Here is a 10,088-nt window from a genome sequence, read left to right on the forward strand (position 1 = left end):
TTCATGCGCCAATAACCTATCTCGGAGCATTTCAAGCCTCGTTCTGGTGCTCCAAAAGTCAATCTGTCCGTGTTCAAACCTCACTCTGGCGTCCACATCCTTTCTTTCTGTACGACTCAGCATAGGATGAATTCAAGCATCCTATTTAGAAGCGGGAGGTTTAAAGCAAGGAACAAATGAAGAATTACCTTCAAAACCTAATTTAAAAAAATATATCTTATTTCCTTTATGCTTAGTTTTATGTTGCCTTTGTGCAAAGAAAACCGGTTCCCAAGATATTAGTTCCAGACATCTCAAGAAAAGCGACAACAGTTGAATATTATTTGCATATACAGTAGGTTTTAGGGTTGTTGCTTTTTTAAAGCAAGAATTAAAGGGTCTGTCCAAATATAACGAGAGTGGTTAGACTAGGAAGAGGGCCTATAGAAGTGCTGTCCATCTGCTCTAAAAGCTCTCAACAGCCTGTTTTTCAAAGTGAAGGGAAGGGAAGGAAAAAAACACCAGAGAACTAAAACTATGAGATGCCTTAGCTGTTCTAGTAGGTTTTCGAGTTTGTCCTATTGCTGCCTGTACTAGCAGCCCTATTGAATGTCCATGTCAAACTGTCCTTTGTAACTTCCTGGGTAACTGATCCAACCTCTTGTAATTCAACCTTTAACTGAACAAATGAGGTATAGAAAACCTGATTAATATAACATAAATTGATACCTGCCTGGAGTTTTATAGCTCCAAGTGCTGCCTTTTGTCAGTGGGTAGCTGGATACATTGGAGTCATGCCAAATTTGCAGTGGATGTCTGTCCGAGGAGCATCTGTGTTCCACATACCGCATGGCATGCATGGGGGGCGGGATTTGCTGACTGACCTCTTTTGGTCCCTCAGGGGATGTCAGTACTGAGCTGGACCAAAGAGCAGGGGAAAAAGTCCAAATTTGAAATGGAGAACAGCACAAGTGTGTCTCCAGCAAAACTCAGCCGTGATGCAGAAGAAAACTCCAGAAAAGGACTAGGTAAAGTCCACAGGGGCTGTCTGAGCATCCTGCTCAGGGGTTCCCACCAGAATTCATTAATGTGATGTTTGCAGCTTATATGATTAACCAGGGCTGCATGGAATCCTCAGTTCTATTCTGTCTCATGTATAATTTGATGTCTTTGTGTGTTGGTCCCACTGTCAGCCAAATTCCAAAACTTATAGTGGTGCTGACTTTGGGTACAGTATACTATCAAACACTGTTTCTTAAACTGACCATAAAATACAATAAAGATGACTTTCACATGGGCTATAGAAAGTTGTCAGTGTTCTCATTTTACATGGGTAAAATTACATAAAAAGTCAAGTGTTCTTCTCATTTATAAACATAAAAAGTGCCTTCTAAATTGTGTTGCTTTACTTCTATGTGGAAAAGATACATTCATAGTGTAAGTGTGTACATATCATTCTGCTGATCAGAAAAGGGAAATTGTTTGAGAAGGAAAGTGATCACACATTGTCATAGGCAACGAATGGGGTGGGCCACAAAGACATTTTCCCTAGCACAGCATTCACAGCCAGAGTTGGGAGTGGAGCTGAAGATTAGTTTCTTTGGGCTCACCACCAAAAAGATGTCCCACTGCTCCTTTTTGGATGGCCTTTTAATGTGCTAGGTTTGTGTGCTGGCCTCTTTCAAACATGCATATTATGTTTACTTCACCAGCCCCAAGGACTGTTATAATATTTGACTACTCTAGGTCAAGTAGGGCATCCAGCAAATGATTAAAGTACTAGGGATGCCTGTTTACCATCAAAAGCTGTCACTTGAGAATGTAAACTAGCATTAAAATTACAGAAAAAATATTTTAACTATTTAATGCATTTGCCAAAGGGCCAGCCAGACACGACCTTGCACAACTGCCACAGTGGCCTACCCCATAGTGGAACTACATAGGAGCCAAAGATTAATTTGTGTGGCTTCTCCTCCAACCAAGGCTGTAGTTCTGTTAGGTACTTGTGACCTGGATTGGCCACTGTTGGAAGCAGGGCATTGGGCTAGATCAGGGGTAGGCAATTTCGGTCCTCGAGAGCCAGTGCCAGGTCAGGTTTTTAGGATATTCACAATAAATATGCATGAGATAGATTTGCATCTCAAGGAGGCAGTACATACAAATCCATCTCATACATATTCATTGTGGATATCCTGAAAACCTGACCTGGCTCCGGCTCTCGAGGACCAGAATTGCTTACCCCCTGGGCTAGATGAACCAATGGCCTGACCCAGTATGTATATCAGGGGTCTCCAAAGACCCTCCTCGAGGGCCGAATCCAGTCAGGTTTTCGGGATTTCCCCAATGAATATGCATTGAAAGCAGTACATGCACATATATCTCATGCATATTCATTGGGGAAATCCCAAAAACCTGACTGGATTCAGCCATTAAGGAGGGACTTTGGAGATCCCTGATGTATATGGTTATGTTATGTTAAGTCCATTAGCCCCAAGGAGTATGACATCTGACTTCTGCGGGTCAAGTAGAGCAGAAAAGAAAAGGTAAAGCAGGGTGGAAAGGAAGACGAGGTCCATTTTCCAGAGAAGAATTTAAGATAAAGGGAAAACCATCAAGATATTTGGGTAGGGCCAAAAACCTTTTGTAAGGGTAATGAGCACTTAAATAGTCAGCTGGCAAGACAATGGTCTATTCCTTAGGCACATAAAGATGAAATTCTAAAACAATAATGAGTAAAGGTGTTGAAATCCAAATAGTTAAACATTAAGGGAATATCACACATTAGGTTTCAGGCTTACTTTTGTTTAAAAGATTTTCTGTTTTCACAACAGAACTTGAATATCATTTGACTAAAAATCAACTCCTTTAAAATGCAGTCTTTCACATGTCTTAATGGATTAGGCAAAAATCTCATCTAATGCAAGTATTTTGCATTTCCTTGCCTTGAGGCAACGTGGTGTTATCTCTATGGGTTTGAGGGGATTCATCCCTTAAGTGCAGAAGCAGAAAATTATTGGGGTGATAAAAGTTGGGACTTATAAAACTTGTAAATCCAGTGCCTTAGATCACTTATTAAGAAAAGCAAGGTTGAGTTTCTGATGAGGTGATATTCAATTGCATCTGCATTTCCCTAATGCTGCAGTATCCCAGCTTTTTCGGTTTGCTTTAAAGCAATGTTCTTTACTTAGAACAAAAGACAATTGAAAAGGTTTTTAGACTAAAGCAGAGCATACACAGGTGAGAAGCATACGCAGGTGAGAAGGTGTAAAGGGTCAAAGAGGAAGATAAAAAAGACAAATAATTAAGAACAATAGGAAACAGATGGCAATATGTAAATGGCAACATATTTACACTCCATCTATCATTTCTCAAAGAGGCTTCACGCCTTTAATTCATGATCTCAATAGTCAGCTCATTGACTTCTATTATCCATGGGGCCAATGCAGACAGCTTGTGCTAGAGTTGTAAATGGCTTCTAACAAATGTAACACCTAAGTTTTGTTTAGGATGTAGTAAGTAAATTATTTTCAAATTTGATACCCACCAAACTTGTACACTAATCAGAGAGAGCACACAAGGTTCTACGCTGAACATGTGCTGGAATGTTACTGTGCACAAGCTCAATTTATTTCATTTCCATACTATTCTTGGAGGCTGCTATGGGGCACGGAAAAGACCATGCAGAGCCATTTTTTGTGCATCGGAAGCTAAAATGCTTGTATGCTAAACCGGTTAGAACTGATTTAGCAATGAACATTAAAGGCACAGTAAGTTAGAGAATCAGGGCCTTAGAGCTAGATTCACTAACCTTACTTTCTGTGTCCAATCCATGTCTGATTGCATGCAGGCCGAGAAATTCACAAAAGGCCTGCATGCAAATGGGGGGCGATTGTCATGCCCCCCCCCCCCCACCGACCGCATGGATCGTTGGAAAGCGATCCTTGAGCATGCGCAGACCATTTTTCTTGACTGTAGATGGTCTACACATGCGCTGGCCCTCCGGGCTCAGCAGAGCAGAAAATTTTTTTTAAATTTTTTTCTTTCAAAATCCATGGCAGGCAGGAGATTGGGGCTGAGAGCAGAGAAGCAGGGCAGAGAGCAGGGTGGCAGAAGGCAGGGCAGTCGGAAAGGACCTGAGTGACTGGTCCTCAGCAGTTACTTATTTTGGATCGGTCAGCCCACTCAGTGTCCCTCTTTTTTATAGTGAATTGCATCTCTGCCTACTTTGCGTGCATGGATCGGAATCAGTTGGAGGAAAGGTTAGTGAATCGGGTCGCAAACCAATCGGTACACGTTCGGTTTGCTTAGTGAATCTAGCCCAGGGGTGGGCAACTCCGGTCCGTGAGGGCCGGAATCCAGTTGGGTTTTCAGGATTTCCCCAATGAATATGCATGAGATCTATTTGCATGCATTGCTTTCAATGCATGTTTATTGGTGAAATCCTGAAAATCTGACTGGATTCCGGCCATCGAGGACTGGAGTTGCCCACCCCTGATCTAGCCCTTAGTGCTTTTAGAGCAGGGGTAGGGAACTCTGGTCCTCAAGAGCCGTATTCCAGTCGGGTTTTCAGGATTTACCCAATGAATATGCATGAGATCTAGTTGCATGCACTGCTTCAATGCATATTCATTGGGGAAATCCTGAAAACCCGACTGGAATACAGCTTTCGAGGACCGGAGTTCCCTACCCCTGTTTTAGATTGTAATCGTTAACAGCCTCAATTGCATTGATTTTAACATTCTGTGCACCCAGAAAAACTGTATATGACTTCACACTATGCTAACTATCTGCATTGGCCTCCATGTCTGCAGTTTTAGTGATCTGGGAAAAATACTTCATAAAAACACTTTATACATTTAATTCCTCTCTTGAGGCAAGTGTGTAGTGTCATAAAGTGTTTCATCCTGCTGCATGAGCCTAAACCAACCACAGCTTTTGGACTGTCAAAATCAGCTTTTTGTCAAAGAACTGCAACTAATTTTGCAGTTGTTTAGTGCCAGAATCACCTACCTTCAGTACATTTTCTGTTTTCTCTTACATTGCCAAGAACACCGTTGTCCCCATATTCCCTCACCTTACAATATTAATGAACACAAGCCAATAGCACTTTGGATTTAAGGAGGACTGCAGTTTATTTGGACACATCAATCTAAACCATTATGTATTGCAAGAATATACTCTCAGTGGTGTAGTAAGTGGGGCGCAGGAGGGGAGCTGTCCACCCGATGCGGTCTTCCTAAGGACGTGGCACCCCCCACCCCCGCTCCTCTCTTTGCTGTGGGCCCCTTGCCTTCACCGTACCTTTTTACACAAGGTTGGTACCCGCTTGGTTACACAAGGTTGGTACAGCGCTTTCTGACCTCATTTCCATGACCCACGCCTAGGAAATGACATCAAAGGCTGAGCCAACATCGACATGGGCATGCTGCTCACTCCGGAGAAGTTAAAAAGGGAAAGGGAAGGAGGCAGGGGAGGGGCGCCAGCGCTCCGGGCGTCGCTCACCCTTATTACGCCACTGCATACTATCCCTGTCTTTCATCAGATATTTGGATGGGCAGTCCTCATCACAGACCTAGCAAATAGACCACGCTCAACCACCATGGTTTCAGTTACTGCCCACCGACTACTCAACACATAAAAAAGCCACACCACAGTATGAAGTGGATCTCCACCTTGATCCCACCCCCAGCCTGCCTCTACCTTCAAATGCCATGGCTCATAAATTGCCTTATCCATAACAATCTTATATAATAAAACGCTAGCCGCGCATGCGCACTCCTGCCTGCGTGTTTCGTGATCTGTAGGTCCGTGGCAGGCAGGAGAGCGGATACGCGGTTAGGGCCCACACTCGAGCACTGTGGCCGACTCAGAAACATAGGAGGATGCGCCGCGCAAAGTGCTGCACAGGTACTGGAGGGGGAGGGACATACCGCTTCTGCACATACCGGCACAAACCTCCCTCCAGCGTTGGCAGCCGCAGCACGCTAAACAGGCTGCTTCGCGGCTTTCTCCTGCAGTTGAGTCCCTCTGCCGCGTCACTGATGATGTCATCAATGACTCGACAGAGGGACTCAACGGCAGAAGAAAGCCACGAAGCAGCCTGTTTAACGTGCTGCGGCTGCCAACGTTGGAGGGAGGTTTGTTATTAAAGTCAGCGGGGGTTGGGCTGGGAGGGGAGAGAAGCATTTGCCTTGGGTGCTTCAGGCAGCAGCAGCGTTTACAATTCGCTGCTGTTGTTGGCTTCAGGCCTTAATCTCTGGCTGGTCCTGCCTACTTCCTATTTTCATGAAGACAGGACCCGCCAAAGAGGAAGACCTGAAGCCAGCAACAGCAATGAATTGTGAATGCTGCTGCTGCCCGATGAAGTAGTTCAAGGAGGAAAGTGAGCAGAGGGGGAGAGAATGGCTTGGAGGGAAGAAGAGATGGCAGGACATGGAGGGAAGGAGGAAGATATGCCAGACCAAGGGAAAATGAAGGAGGAGATGGAGAGAGGCCATATGGAACAGAAAGAGAGAGGGCGGACACTGGATGGAAAGAGAAGAGAGGGCAGTGAATGGAAGGGGCAAGACAGAGGGTGAATAGTAGATGGAAGGGGTAGAGAGAGGGCAGTGAATGGAAGGGGCAAGACAGAGGGTGAATAGTAGATGGAAGGGGTAGAGAGAGGGAGACAGACACTGAATGAAAGTGTGGAGGACAGAGGGAGCAGACGTTGGAAGGAAGTGGGGAAGAGAAAGAAAACAGGGCACATGCAGGATTGAGGGAAGAGGATAGAGTTCGAAATAAGGATAGACAGACAGGGGGCCAGGGAAAGACACAGACAGAAAGAATGACAGCGTCCAAGGAGAGAGAGAGACAAATAAAAAAAACCCAAAAACAGACAGACAGACATCTACTCTAGCACATGTTAATGTAACGGGCTAAAACACTAGTGATAAAATAAAGCCCAACAAGAGGGGGGTCAGAAACTATTGTAGTGCCAAAAAGACCTGCTCCAATATCTCAAGAAGTTTTTTACACTCCTCACCCTGGACACACCATGTTGTGAATAAACAAATGAATAAATTGTTGTTTTACTCAGGTAGCTGGTCAGTCTGTGGGAATCTCCATTAGTATCTACGGCAGGGGTGTCCAACCTTTTGGCTTCCCTGGGCCGCATTGGCCGAAAAAAAAGTTGCTTGGGCCGCACAAATGCGCAAACGCAATGGTGAGAGAGAAAAGATTCAGAGTTGGAAGCAAATATCTCGCATAATGCACAAAGAACAGAAGCTTTGTGCATTATGTGAGCTATTTGTGCATTATGTGAGATATTTGTTTCCAACTCTGAATCTTTTTTCGCCCACCATTGAAAAATCTTTTGCAAAGTTTCTTGGGTTCCCTAAGGCAGGAGCGAAACGTGGCACGTTGGAACCTGCAAGCCAAAAGATAAGTTTGCTGAGTTCCTTTTGTTAAGATACGACGTACACAGTTTAAGAACTTTAGCCCTTGGCTTTTTGAACATTCAAAGATAAAATATAAGTCCATTGCTGATATTCCTCTCATGCGATGATTGGGCGGTGAGGCGGTAGTGTCGGGGTTTTTCCCCGTTTACCACCTCCATGATTCTGAGCATATAGTTTACCAACACTGTATATATTATTGATACAGCACATTTATAAGCACCAGCTAGAGTGATTTCTTTGTCTGTATATAAGTCTGCCACATCGGCATATTATCTTCTGCTGAAGGGCAATTCTAATATCTTTCCCCAATTCATCAATCCATGTGTCAGTCCTTATGGTTGAACTCCAAGATTCAAATTGGCGGGTTTAAGGTCATCTGGAAGCATTGGATGCAGGTATACGTAAACTGGATAATGTGTTATCAAATGGGAGACTGCTTGAATTTTCACAACTGCAACTATCATTTGGCATTGCAAAGTCTCAAAAATATAAGTGGTTGCAGTTGAAGCAAGCCATTCAAAAGGAGTTCCATGATTGGCGAAACTTGAAAACTCAGTATAGTTTGCCAGGCCTTTGCTTCCAGACAGATTTCCTAGGGCATCAGGTCGCCAAGTGGTACAAATTAATATCAGAATATTTGAATAAGAAACCAAAAACAGGCTTAAAAGATATTTGGAGCATTGAGATTAAGCAGCAGATTTCTGCGTCTCAAAGGCCACAAATTTGGACTTGGAGGATGAGATGTACAGCATAGAAGTTTTTGGACCCCTGTTAGATAACAACAGATAGATAGATAACAATTAGATAGTTCTAAGTCAAATAGATGCTAGAACTGTCATCTCGATATAGGGATACTGGATTATCTGCTCTTCTTTTCTCCCTTGATACTTAATTTTTGGCAATACATTTGGAGTCAAATCAATAGAAAATTGAAAAATCCAGTGGCATTGACATATGATACAGTGCTGTTTGGCACATTAATGAGGAACAAGAGTCCAATAACTTCCCATAACAACAAATTACTTTTCATCATGAGGGAAATCACTATACAACTTATTCTGAAAAACTGGAAAAATTGGGATAGATTAAACTACAGTTTTTAGTGGGAATCCTTATAAATGCCAAACTTATAAATTGAACATATGAGAGAAATACAATTGGGACATTATAAAAAAATTTAAGGATGTTTAGGACCCATTAACAAAATTTTGTAAAGATTGATTATATGCATCCAGGATGGGTGGGCGGGTAAGTAATTAATTTATTATTGGATTGCAAGGTTGTTTATCTTGTTCATTTGCATTATATTAAATGTTTTTACACTTTTAGGAAGGATGGGTGGGGATGGGGAGGGGGTTATGTATTTATTGTATCATTAGAAAGAATTGAGTGCTGTCTATTGAGTTGATTGATAATATGTTGCACTTTATGCTGGTTTTAAAATTAATAAAGATTTTTTTTTTTTAAAGGGCTGCCCGATTCTAATCGATTCACTTTGGGTGAATAGATTCATTTTTTGAAAAAAAAAAAAAAAAAGACAGACTTACCGATTCATTAGCAGTGGCACTTAAGTTCTTTCTTAGCTCCCTCGCCACTGATCTATTCTGCACAGGCCCGCTCAGGTTTTTCCTTTGCCAGAGTCCTACCTTCTAATGTAACTTCCTATTTCACCAGTCAGTTATGGCTCTTCCAACTCCCCCAACTACCTCCTCCCCAGCCGCTATAATTTTAAATCTTTGGGCAGCCGGCAGTGGCAACGAGGTGAGCCTACTGCTGCTGTCAGCCTGCCCTTGAAGCCTTCTTTCTGCAGCGACTTCCTGTTCCCGCATAGGTGGGATGCTGCAGAATAAAGGCTTCAGGGGCAGGCTGACAGCAGCAGGCTCACTTCATTGCCACTGCCTGAAGATTTAAAATTATAGTGGCAGGAAAGGTGGGGGGGAGTCAGGAGCTGGAGAGAGGTCGTCCGAGGATGGGAATGGAGCAGAGAACATATGCGGTATGGGCTATTAGGTGGTTGGAAAGGCATCGAAGGACAGATGCTGCATGGGAGTTGGGAAGGCAGGGAAGAACAGATACCTCGTGGCCTGGGAGGGGGTTAGGAAGGCAGGGAAGAACAGTTGCTCATGGCTGCGGGGTTGGGAAGGACATAAGAACATAATAGTCTTACTGGGACAGATGCTGTATGGGCTGGTGGGGTTGGGAAAGCAGGTAGGACAGATGCTGCATGGGGGTTTGGGAAGAGAGAGATGTTGCACGGGTGGGGTGATGGGAAGGGAGGGTAAGAGAGATGTTGCCAGTGGGGGAGGGAAGAGAAAGAGAGAATGGTTGGACATAGAAGCTTAGAGCAGGAGGAAAAGAGATGGTGCACATAGGTAGGGTTACCAGAGGGACTTTCCAAATCTCGGCAGTTTGTCCAGGTTTTGTAAAACTCTGATGAGCTCCAGCCGCATCTGAGCATGTGTGCATGATGTCACACATGTCCGTGCATGCTCCAGGCCCTCCAGACACAGCCAGAGCTAGTCGGGGAAGAAGAGAGGAAGTTTGTGGGGGCAGGGCCAGAGGCAAAACAGAGTGGGGCTATGTGTCCGTATTTTTGTGGCTTGAAAAATGGTAACCCTACATAGGGAGAAGAATAATTGCTGGACATAATAGTGATGGAGAAGAAGGAGG

Source organism: Geotrypetes seraphini, chromosome 5 (genome assembly GCF_902459505.1).
Source record: "Geotrypetes seraphini chromosome 5, aGeoSer1.1, whole genome shotgun sequence".
Lineage (NCBI taxonomy): Eukaryota > Metazoa > Chordata > Amphibia > Gymnophiona > Dermophiidae > Geotrypetes > Geotrypetes seraphini.